This window comes from Rhagoletis zephyria, unplaced genomic scaffold (assembly GCF_001687245.7).
Source record: "Rhagoletis zephyria isolate East Lansing unplaced genomic scaffold, Rhagoletis_zephyria_1.1 Rzeph_scaffold_01112, whole genome shotgun sequence".
NCBI classification, from domain to species: domain Eukaryota; kingdom Metazoa; phylum Arthropoda; class Insecta; order Diptera; family Tephritidae; genus Rhagoletis; species Rhagoletis zephyria.
In genome coordinates, this window is record NW_016158196.1 from 130,061 (window position 1) to 142,331 (window position 12,271).

Here is a 12,271-nt window from a genome sequence, read left to right on the forward strand (position 1 = left end):
CTATAAACGTCAACGAAAGTACTGTATATTGGTAAATATTCAATTCAATTACGCGCATATTAAAATGACCACGTTCGTACTGAAAAAGCATCCGTGAAGTGAATAATCAAGACAAAAACTAAAAAAAAATTTTATTTTCATTTTGCCTGCAGTGGAATTCGAACCCTGACCATCTCTGGATATCAACAAATTGTGGCATGCATCTTTGCGCACTAAGCTACACCCAGGCATACAAATTTACTTTCAAATGTTGAATATCCATCAACACCACAGCACGCGATTTGTACGGGTAAATATGTACTCTGTATGTATGTGTGTGTTGTCACCGCTCTCAGAGCGGCGCTCTGCATGCTTGGGGTGCGTATGGACACTCATATATATACGCAGATGTGAACAGTTAAATACGTGCGTAATAAATTTTGTATGAAAATATTATTTTTAAATACGAACATTTTTAAACGATAATCAAATATAAAGTATTCGATCTCTTATATCGATTTTTACCCAGTATATAAGAATTGAAATATGTTTATGTTTGTTTGTATTAAAAAACGCTATCACATATGTGCCAAATTAACTTATGTGACTATCATTATTGATTTTAGATTAGTCTTTTAGATTTTTTTAAGAAAAACTTCCAAAGTTTTAAAACAAGTTTTACTAAGATAGACCCTCAAAAAATATGTACGTATTTTATTTGTTTGTATTTATTTCATACAAATCAATTAATTAATAAAAAATTTCTGTATTATAACACTGTCCAACAGCATTTTTGCAGAGTAACAGTGCTATATTTCTGGAAGAAGTTATCATGTTTATCATTTTTAATGAGACGATAATAGGTCTTTCTTTGTACAAAGCAACCTTTTCTTCTACATCAAAGCTCTATGCGGCTGTTCTAGAATTTGTACTTTTGGCATTTTGTTTGATAGCCTTGAAATACAAAAAGAAAGAAATTTAGACGCAAATCAACTTCTTTCGGAAATATACCATGGTCATTCTGATAAAAATTAAGAGTATATACTAATTTGGAAAATTGTTTAAATAATACGTTAGGGACTATAAGCCGTCAATTGAAAAACTCGGATTTTGTCGTGCTGCCCAAAAACAATAATTTTTCCAGATTCTTTGCAGTAAGTCGATATCTTGATGATTGTGGCCCCAGTTTTTGAAAATAATCTCTCACATGGTACGGAAGTCGCAACTATATGTAGATACATGCGCGCCTATTTGTATAACATTGGCTAGGTTGATTTTAAATCCTCCCATTCATCTAACGGATTGGATTTTAAAGAGCAGACGGGGTTTGGTAAATAAAGCTACAACTCATCACCTTTTGTAGAGTGTTTACGTTTTTGTCCAATCGCAAGCTTTTTATGTTGGTAATAAAAGTCAAAATCTTCTTTAACAACGTCTTCTTCGGAGCTAGTATTAGCGTCTACTTGAATAAGACTTTTTAGTTTAAAAATCGCCCGACCGCAAACGTTCGCATCTTGAAAATGAAGATTCTTGAAGCGATGATCGAGGATAGTTCCTAAAGCTGCGTAGGTGTTGTATTCAATGAGACCAAATCTTTTACTACACTCCGCCAGAAGTTTCGTTTGTAGTTGGGTGACACAATCAAGAGTTGTAGAAAATTTACTCACTTGAGATATTAGGCAGTTAACCATAGGTATGATCTTGGAAAGTGTGACATAATTCTGTCCTGAAGATTCTTTGGTTACGAACTCGAAAGGCTTCAGTAGTTGAACTATTTGCTTCAGTATTTCTATTTCATTATTTGCTATCATTTCAGGACTCTCTGTAGCAGGGTTGTTGCGAATATTGTTCCGAAATGAAAGTCCTTTCCGGATAATAAACAAACCGCCTGTCCAAATCAAACAAGTTTAGTATCACATGAAAGAGGACTAAAATAGTTTTAAACACAAATAACGAACGAGCTCTATTAATATTTCTTTATAATTTAATACTAAAAAAAATCATATACCTGACACAAAGTTTGTCCTATGGTAATTAATTAACATTTTTTATTAAAACATTTTTCAATATGTGGCTTTCCTCGTTTAGACATTTCAGTTTTAAAGCTAATTATGTCCCTTTCATTTGATACCAAACTTGTTTAATTTGGTTAAGCGGTTTGTTTATTATCCGGAAAGGACTTTTATTTCGGAATAATATTCGCAACAACCCTGGTCTGTAGCATCAAGTGTAAGTTGAGACGAAATTTTGGACATATCCAAAATCTTTCCAGCATGTAAAAGAGTGAATTCCAGCGCGTTCTAACGTCTAGAATAAATTTCTTGGTGGATCCTTCCGGAACTCTTGCTCGATCCCATTTGCAGGTTCATTCGCAACGAAAGAAATAGAACGCGCACCCTTTTAGTAGAATTGTCAAAATTGGCGTCACCGCGACGCTGGCGCCTTCTTGCGGTTTTCATTGGCAACTAAACTGCCAGATGTTTTTAACTATTCACAAAGAATTTAGGTTAAAAAAAAAAGTCCGGGACTAAAATTGTCAATGAATCGGGGTTTCGATACAAGTACTTTTTTCCGATACCTACTCAGTACTCGGTGCAAAAGTATCGAGTACAAAATTATTTGGTATCGGACGAAAAGAATCGAGTATGTACTTGTATTTAATAGTATCGTTTCATCCCTAGTTTGTCTTGCTCTCTCATTCTGGTATTTGTTGACGTCACGCCCGGTTGCTCTCAGCTCGATTGGCGCAACCTTGTATTCTATCATTCTTGATTGCCAGCAGAGGGGCGACTGCTGTTAAGAAAAACCCTTTCTTCTATATTTTCTTTCCGATGTTACTTTGACCAGGGCTTGAACCCTGCGGAGTGGTAGCGCGCACTGCTAACGGTGATCATCTACATATATATAGTTGCTCAGTCATACGACTTAGTTAGGGCGATCTGTAGCAGCCACTGAATTCAGCTATATATCGAATTAAAGTGCAAGCTGCAGTTGCAGCTGACCTGTTTGTCACAAAAGAAAAAAGTGGCAGAAAAGTCAATAGTAACCAACATTTTTGGGCAACGTGAATATTTAAATTTTTCGTACCCCATTTACCATTTTATTTATAATTTCCCCCTGCTCCCAAAACACGTGCGGCTAAAATTCTAAAAAATCAACAGTAATTTTTAGCCAATTGAAACTTGCACAATAGGTTTGTTCCACACGAGCCCGCGGGTGCCCAAAACAGCCTAGAAAGCGTTCCTCACGGTAGCACGAAACATCGCGGAGTTTTTTTCCGGGCAGAAATGCGAAAGAGGTCAAATTGAAATAACAGCTGTTGTTTGTTTACATCCGATAGTAAATTTTGTAAGATACAAAAATGGAAAATAGCACTAAAGGTTCAGAAAAGTAAGTATTTGCTAATTTTATTAGTCGTATAAGATAAATACGCATAAAATCATTGTTTAGAGCTGATTTGTTGATTCCGGGCACGAATTGTGGTTTTTTGCGTTCCTCACGCTAATAATAGATATGTCCAACACTGTATGTATGTATAAATATGTATAATCAATGACTTTAAAGAATTCATTAAATGTTAATATCGATAATAAAATCAATAACGAAACCGATTACAAAGTCAATAACAAAATCAATAAAAATATCGATAGCAAAATCGGTACAAAATATCGATAAAAATTTCGAAAACAAAATCCGACAAAACCGCCAAAATATCGATTATTATATCGATGAGTCCCGAAAATCTCTAAAATCCCGAAATAGTTCCCACATTGAGCCTCTGTGTCTCCATCTATATCCTTTTCTCTATAGCTACCTTTATTTTAATCTTTCTTCCTCTATCTTCATCTATACTTTTATCGGTATCCTCATCCTCATATTTTTCTTTATATTTATCTTTGTTTTTATTTTTATGTTTATCATACTCTTCATATACATATTCCCCTTCACCTTTGCCCTTAAATAAGTAATGTGTTTAAATTTACCTTGGTCTTCATTTTTGCCTTTATCTTTACGCAACTTTGTTTTTGTTTTTATTTTTACCCTTGCCTTTATCCTTTTATTTATCTATGTACGTACTCACCTTTACTTTTTTTCTTGGATTGGTATTTTTCTAAGTGTTGTTTCACTTCAAAAAGCTTTCGCGTATTATGCATACATGTGTTCATACATATATGTTACATATATAATATGTATAGACATACATAGACTACTAAAAAATAGAAACAGATCCACATTAACTGCAATCAACATATGTACGTATGTATGTATTTACATATGTACATAAGCTGCGATTAGGTTATAAATATTGCGCCATCTGTTTATCGAAATATGTACTTACGCACACATAAATACTTTTTGTCTCCTTCTGTCACTTCCAGCGCACGCACGTGTTTGCAAAACGATGACGAAGTGATTTTGTACGGGAAATCATTTATTCCCATATATTTGAATCAAATAAACATACTTAGAAGATATCAACTAATAATTCCCATAAGAGTAATCCACTTGCAAACAGAGTTATGTGATTTTATAATAATAAGCCATAAATTTAACTACTTTAAATACTGGTACGTTACCCACCAAAAAGTAAAAATCGAAAAAATGTAACATAGCGCACTTTGCTAGTGGAGTATTCATATACCAAACGAAAGGAAAACTCTTGAGTTTTTGATTAAAGAAAACAAAAACAAAATCATTCGAGCGGTTTTAGAGCATTTTGGTAATAAAAAAAATTTGCATATTTTTTCAACAATTTTTTGCCTTAAAATACTTAATATTTGTTGAATCTATATATAAATACGCCACAAGAAAATTTTGCAATCCCTTTTTCGAAGGCAACGTTCGCTCGATTTCAATGAAACATACACCGATTTAAAGGATATAGCTTCCTCTAATCCAGAAATGTTAAACCCGATACATAGGGGGCGTGGCATCTGACATATAGACTAAAATGTGAAAACCAATATATCTCTAAAACTAATTATGCTGGGGAACTGAAACTTAGCACAGATGCATAGATTGTAAATACCCTACTTACGGTGAAAAATGGTAGGTACTGGGAAAGTGGGCGTGGCACCTCCTATACAAACTGAAATTCTCATATCACTTATCTCTGGAACTGCGTATGCTATCGTCCTGAATTTCGGCACAGTTATTTATGATATAAATAACGTAGTTATGACGAAGAGTGGTAGATTTTGAAGAGGGGGAGGGGGGAGGGGGGGGAGGCGTGGCACCGCCCATACGTACTGAAATTCTTATATCGCTTATCTCGGTAACCGCTTATGCTAACGTCCTGAAATTTGACACAGCTATTTATGGCGAAAAATGGTGTAGAACGGGAAAGGGGGCGTGGCGCTGCCCATATAAACTGAAATTCTTATATCGCTTATCTCTGGATTCGCTTATGCTAACGTCCTGAAATTTGACACAACTATTTATGATATCAATAGCGTACTTACGACGAAAAGTGGTAGATTTTGGAAAGGGGGGCGTGGCACCACCCATTCAAACTGAAATTCTCATATCGCTTATCTATGGAAGCGCCTATGCTAACGTCCTGAAATTTGACACATATGTTGTCAATATCGTACTTTCGGCGAAGAGTGGTAGATTTTGGGAAGAGGGGCGTGGCACCGCCCATACAAACTGAAATTCTCATATCGCTTATCTCTGGGGCCACTTATTATAAGGTAATGGACTTTTATACACTTACATTTATACACATATAAAATCGCAAGAATCATTCAATTGGGAACCATTTTCACCGAGATTTTAAAATCTCGTTGAATGATTGTGGTTTTGTGCAAAAGTTTTTAAAAGGATCAATGTGTTTGTCTTCCGATAGGTGGCGAAGGGGTTGAGAGCTATCCTAAAAAATCATATTTATGATCAAATTTGTTTCACTTTTAGAACACATATTAGTAACATAAAATTTTGTGTAACTTGATAGCCCAGTCGTGTGATAAAAAAGTTTTGGGGCTTTGGCCGAGTCTTGACAAAAACCCGTGTGAAACCGCCGTGTGAGAAGCAAATATTATCTTCTGTTGTAAACCTTCAAGATTCTTTCTCAACCGTTAACGATACTGATGAAAAAAAGAAAGAGTTTATGTAGATGTGGGCAATTTAGCTTTTAACCTCCAAGAGGCTCTGAGACAAATATAATCGAAAAATTATTTACAGTCTGAATTTGTATATGTTTGACATATTAGGCAGTGATGAACATCTCATCTATACAAGAAAATCGAGGTTCCTTTTTCTGTCTAATTTCAAAAGCTACTGAAGAAATTTGGAGGAGAATTAGCATTAATCAATCCGGTATTAACGTTCATAACTCGGTTTTAAGTTTTCCTGTAAATTCGCTATAAAATATGTTGGTGGACTTCAAAATAGTAATTCGCATGAAAGAGTTAGTATTGGTGACAGGTAAAATTAAAAAATATGAAAAAAAGATGTCGAATTTCGACAACAGGGCGATACTAGTTTTTACAAAAACTGTACACGATAATATTTCTATTGCTCCAAATTGCTGCTGCTGGAGTACGTTAAAGGCTCAAAATTTACCCCAAAATAAGCCAATGTTTACCGTTCTTTTTACGACAGAAACCGAATTGGTTCTTATAAAAAAGAATCTGTCGATAGGTTTGGAATTTTATCTTTGAAACGCCACACTTTTCTTTGAAATCGCTTTATTAGTTCTCGTGCAATAAGCGATTTCGTGAAGCTCTAAAAATTACAACTACAACATTTCAGCATAGCCTCCATATCGAAACGTAAAACGTAATCTACTAATTCTAATTGGGTTTAATGACCCGTACTACCTCTACACTTTTGTAGAGCATTCAATTCTGAAAAAACCCTATCATTGACTAAGATTATACCATAAAATGCCTCTAGGCTGTAGAATTTTGAAGAAAAAAAATCAAAGTTTACGTGTATTTTAAACTGGAAATCTTTACACGCCTTGGTCGAGCACTTAATATTAGGGATGTTGCGAATGTGGAATTTTAGACACCCGCGGATGCGAATGCGGATGTTTAAAAGCTAACATCCGCTAATGCGGATGCGAATGCGGATGTCAAGTATTTCTAAGAAATAAATTAATTGTGTACATTAGGTAATTTAGGTAAATATGTTTTTTTTTATTTAGTACTTGAATTTAAAAATTGGAACATTGTATTTAATAAAGATTATTTTTGCGAGTTACAGCCTGTTTCTTAACGGGTCGTAAATCAGATTTTCGGTCTTTACAAGACGATCTTAATAACTTGGCTAATTGGAGTACAAGAAACAAATTACCTCTCAATATTAAGAAATGTTTTCACATGACCATTTCTAAAAATTTAAACGTTATTAGGTCAACATATTCTCTTTTTGATGCTAGCCTTTCTCCAGTTCGTGAATTTGTGGATCTTGGAGTGATGTTTGACTCCGGTTTTACCTTTGTGAATCACAGTAATTATATTATCCCTAAAGCCTACTCTAAACCTAGCCTTTCTTCGCCGCTATGGAAGGGACTTTAGAGATCCGTATACCCGAAAAATTGTATTTAATTCTTTAGTACGAACAAAATTGGAATATGCTTCCTTAATCTGGAATCCGATCTATTCAACTTATTTCGCTCTCAAACCACTTAATTTCCTTTGCCCCCTTATCACTTGAATCGAGAAGATCCATTCATTCGCTGATGTTTGTTTATGATATCATTGCTGGTCTCATTGATTGCCCGGAGCTACTTGAGCTGATAAGTTTCAACGTTCCGCAACGGACACTTCGCTTTCAGTATCCGTTTCATATCGAGCTAATTACCATTACTTTGACCCCATTGCTAGAGCCCTCATTGAATTCAGTCGAATATTTAGTAGCCTTGATCTAGATTTTGCACTCCCGAGATCTCGTTTTGGCCCAATGATTTAATCTCTATATTCTTATGGTCTGATTATGCATACTTCGCATAACTTCGCACAACTTCGCACAACTTCGCACAACTTCGCACAACTTCGCATAAACTTCAAACTGTAATTTGGTATGCACTTTGTATGTATTTTGTATGTATTCCGATACCCATAAACTAGCAGAGCTTTTAGAAACTTAGCGATCTGTTGAGTTTAGATTTTGCTTCACATTTTCTTAAGTTACATTTTTCTTGTACTGCTACAAATGGTTGTGCGAAGTTATGCGAAGTATGCATAATCAGACCNCACTTTGTATGTATTTTGTATGTATTCCGATACCCATAAACTAGCAGAGCTTTTAGAAACTTAGCGATCTGTTGAGTTTAGATTTTGCTTCACATTTTCTTAAGTTACATTTTTCTTGTACTGCTACAAATGGTTGTGCGAAGTTATGCGAAGTATGCATAATCAGACCTTTAGTCATACATTTTTAGTTAAGTCAATCTTGTGAATCTAGTCTGTAAGGTTAATATAATCATAGACTCAATAAATGAAATGAAATGAAAAACCTGCGCCACTCGGTGATGGCGACAAACATGAAAAACTTGGAATTTGACAAAATTGTAAATTGTTTTCGATATACCCTGCACCAGTTGGGAGGACTTTCACTTATATTTCTTTTTTTATTGCGGTGCAATTATTTCTTTTTGAGCATTGCATCGGGGCTGCAAATGTCGGATGTATCCTCCTGACTTTCATCTTCACAATCTAGCATCATGGCAAGATCGTTGTATAAACACCGTTGTTTTCAACCAATTCCTTTGGTTTTTTCAGAATTTGGAGATCGTGTTACGTCATCAGCGTTTTTCGATTTTAGTTTTTGTGATTAAATTTTTATCCTGTCTGTTATGAACAGCTTGCAATTAGTTTTTTAATAGCTGAGCTCGACTTTTCCGTAGTTCCGTTCGACTTTTTTGTTATTCCATTCCATGCGCTCAATGTGCTTTGATATTTTGAGTCGAATGAACGCAAATTCTCAACATATCGTTAATATAGTATGAAAATCGAATATTTCACATTGTCGATGAAATGTAAAAAAGCAACAACTAACAAATATTTTTATTGCATAAAACGATAAGTGCCCACATTTATAAATCGATGAAATCCATCATAATCAATCAAAAATTGAATTTTGGATTTTTAGTTAGTTGCGGCGTTTTGTATTTCAGCGACGATGTAAGTTACGCCCTTTCCATACTATACTAACGATATATTGCATGCCAAGTCCCACTCCTCAATAGATATTAAATTCGCCTTGAATTAATTCTTATTTGATTTGTGAACTTGGCTGTCAACATATTCACATATCATTTTATCTTTATTTCGATGCGTGCTAATTTTGATAATTATCAAAAAATTAAAATTAATGTTGTTGTCTTCGAGCTGAAAGACTGCTGATTCCTTTCTGGGGTGAAAATAAAATTAAACTAATAATAAAAGTTAACAAATTGAGTGCGGCAGCAATAACTTACAAAAAATGGAGAGGACAATTGAATAAGAAAACAGTATTAATTTATTGTAATAAATTAATTTATATAAGAGATGCAGTTTATAGAAAGAAGATCATAAGCGAAGTGGCTGGAGAACAATGCTTCGAAAGCATTGTTATAAGAGAAGAGCACAGCGGGAGCACTGGCGTGGATAAAGCTTTCTCGGAAAAGAATGCAATGTGCGAAAGTGAAAGACCTCCTTCCAATCGGCACAAGTGCTGATATCTGACGGCAAGAGGCCTGCGTGGTTGGATGAGCCAACAAAGCTGCTAATGAAGGTTAGGAGCTGCGGCCGAAAGTTAGTAAAAGCCAAAGCATGAAAAACAAAAAGCAAATGTGGATCACGATTAGCAACGAGCTTTGCGACAAGCGTTACTTTTTCACGGCTTCACAAGTCGAGGACAAACTTTGCAGCCTAGAAAGACAGCACAAAAAAAATAAACTCAATAACTCTAAAACAGGAAGAGCTAGAATGGCATGCCCTTATGAGAAGTATTTATTTCAACAAAATTTCTTCTTATTTTCCTGAAATAATCCATAATTTTCGTTAATACTTTCATGAAAACAGTGAGCTAGACGATGTTTTTAAGAAAAGAAATCCATCTTTCCTGAGGCGGTAGTCGACAATGAGACTGCAATATCGGTGGAAGAAAGCAGTGATGCGGAAGAGAACATCGAGCAATTACCAGCTACGCCAGGTACCTACTAAATCACTTATTTATGTGTATAAATACTCCATAAACAATTTTTTTATTTTTTTATAGAAGACATCGACTCTGGCCCATAAACGTCAGGCAAAAGAAAAACTTCTGACTCCTTGGAAAGCACTTCAGGTATTAATTACATCTTATGCAAATTAATAAGCATTTTACAATAGGGCTGTACAGGATCTTGATTATATGATCTTGCATTTGCAAATTGGCAACAATAAAATGCACACGGTTGCAATGGCAGCAAGCATAAAATCACAAATGTAATTCCAACTGCAAATCTAAGACCATTTCCACAACATGCTGAGCAGCCCTATTGTACTTTTTACTTGAATCTATTTCAGAAATTATATAATTATGTTGATTTTATTATATTTTTAGAAGTCCTTGATTTCGGGCCATCAACTTCTAAGAAGAAGAAGTCTCATCTAGAGGCTTAAATACAACAAAAGAAGAAGTCGGACGAAAAGCTTGAAAACTTCCTGGAGGAAAGTTTAAGGAAGAAGGAGGAGAGAGCTCAAGAAAAGGCGAAGATAGAGGGAAAAAATTGATCTCATAAGTCGATGGTGGGTATTAAAAAAAATTATTTATGTATTCCTTTGTGGTAGGTCTTATCCAAAAATATGTTATGTCAACGTAAATTAAACAGTGTGTTATATGAAAAAATAAAATATTTTGAAGTACGTGCATACATACAACAAATATTGTTGCGAAGTTGTATCTCTTGACAAATTGGATCCCGCACAAGATTTCCCCTAGCAACTTCACCGTGAGATGTTAACTCTTCGGAGGTTTCTTCAGATATATGTATCTGAAATAAAGTTTAAATCGTCTTTGTTTGCTATATTATGCAGAACGCAACCAGCTCTATCGAAGTGGCAAAGTTTTTCAATGCCCCGGAGCTTGAAATAGAACAATTGGTGGAACCTTTGCCTCAATAAGCCAAAGAAGTGTTCAATGGCGATGCGCCCAGAGCTTAGTTTTATGTTGAAATACTTTTGAGCATTTGTTAAATGCCCATTATCTCTGTATGGGGTTATCACATATTTGTTACAGGGATATGCCGAATCGCCCAAAAGGTAATAATCTGAAATAAACATATTTTTTTAAGTTAAATACATTTTTCGCACGTTTAGATGAATATTATCTCCACAATAAGAAGGCAAGTTATCATAAAGTGTCGAATGTTGGAGAACCCAACTGTCGTCGCTGGAACCAGGGTATCCAACGAAAATGTTAATAAAATTTTCTTTTCGTTGCATACGGGTTGCAAACAAATCCACATAACCCCTTCCTATTGATGTAGTCATCCTTTGATATCTTTGGCGGATCTATCCGAATATGCGTTCCGTCAATGCATCCTTAAATAATACACTAACCGCAGAACTCCACAGGCGAACAGCGATGGCCTACCAACTGTCATTTTGATGAGCAATGTGATTGCAAGTTTTTGTGTGTGGGCACTTTGATGTCTTGAAATAAGCATTTGCCGCATGACGCCACCAGACAACATTCTCTCAATTTCGGTGTTTAAAAACATTTAAATCTTTAAAAAACTAGCTAAATAATTTCCTAAAACGTAATCATAAATTATCAAATACGGAACAGATTTTTATTTTGATTTAATATCAACATTTCATCGATGTTACTACCAGCACGCTTTCTTTCAAATGAAAATATGGCTGTCAAACTATCGAATTGCCTGTAACAGATGTCAAGCAATAAGCGCTGACATATATTGCAGCACATGAGAAATAGGCGGTCTCCATTGGAAATATATTTTGTGACATGGTTATCACGACAGCAGTGTTTTCCTGTGGAGACAGGGCCTAACACGGCGTTTCCACGATTCGTAATTCGCTCTCTCATTCGTAATTCGCTCTCCCAATCGTCATTCGCCTTGCCAATTACCTTCCGAATTACGTAATTCGCCATACAAAATTTTGAGAGCGAATTACCTCATTTGTAGGTAATTCAGTTCGAATTACCATGCGAATTACGAACGAATCGGTGCTTTCTCTAATATTTATCGGAAATATAATGAAGTTTTCACCGACCTGGTCCCATTTGCGGGCACTTTTTCTAGTTCTAGAATAATTTTCATGAAATATTCTCTATATAAATTAAAATTTTTGTT

The 12,271-nt window shown here is 35.1% G+C and overlaps 1 long non-coding RNA gene across 1 annotated transcript; it reads left to right on the forward strand.

The window, feature by feature from the left end:
* The first annotated feature begins 10,092 nt into the window (after positions 1-10,092).
* Positions 10,093-10,663, forward strand: LOC108362831 (uncharacterized). Its single transcript, XR_001847518.1, has 3 exons — positions 10,093-10,122; positions 10,189-10,257; positions 10,516-10,663. It is a non-coding gene; the product is annotated as an uncharacterized LOC108362831 (long non-coding RNA).
* Positions 10,664-12,271: the final 1,608 nt, after the last annotated feature.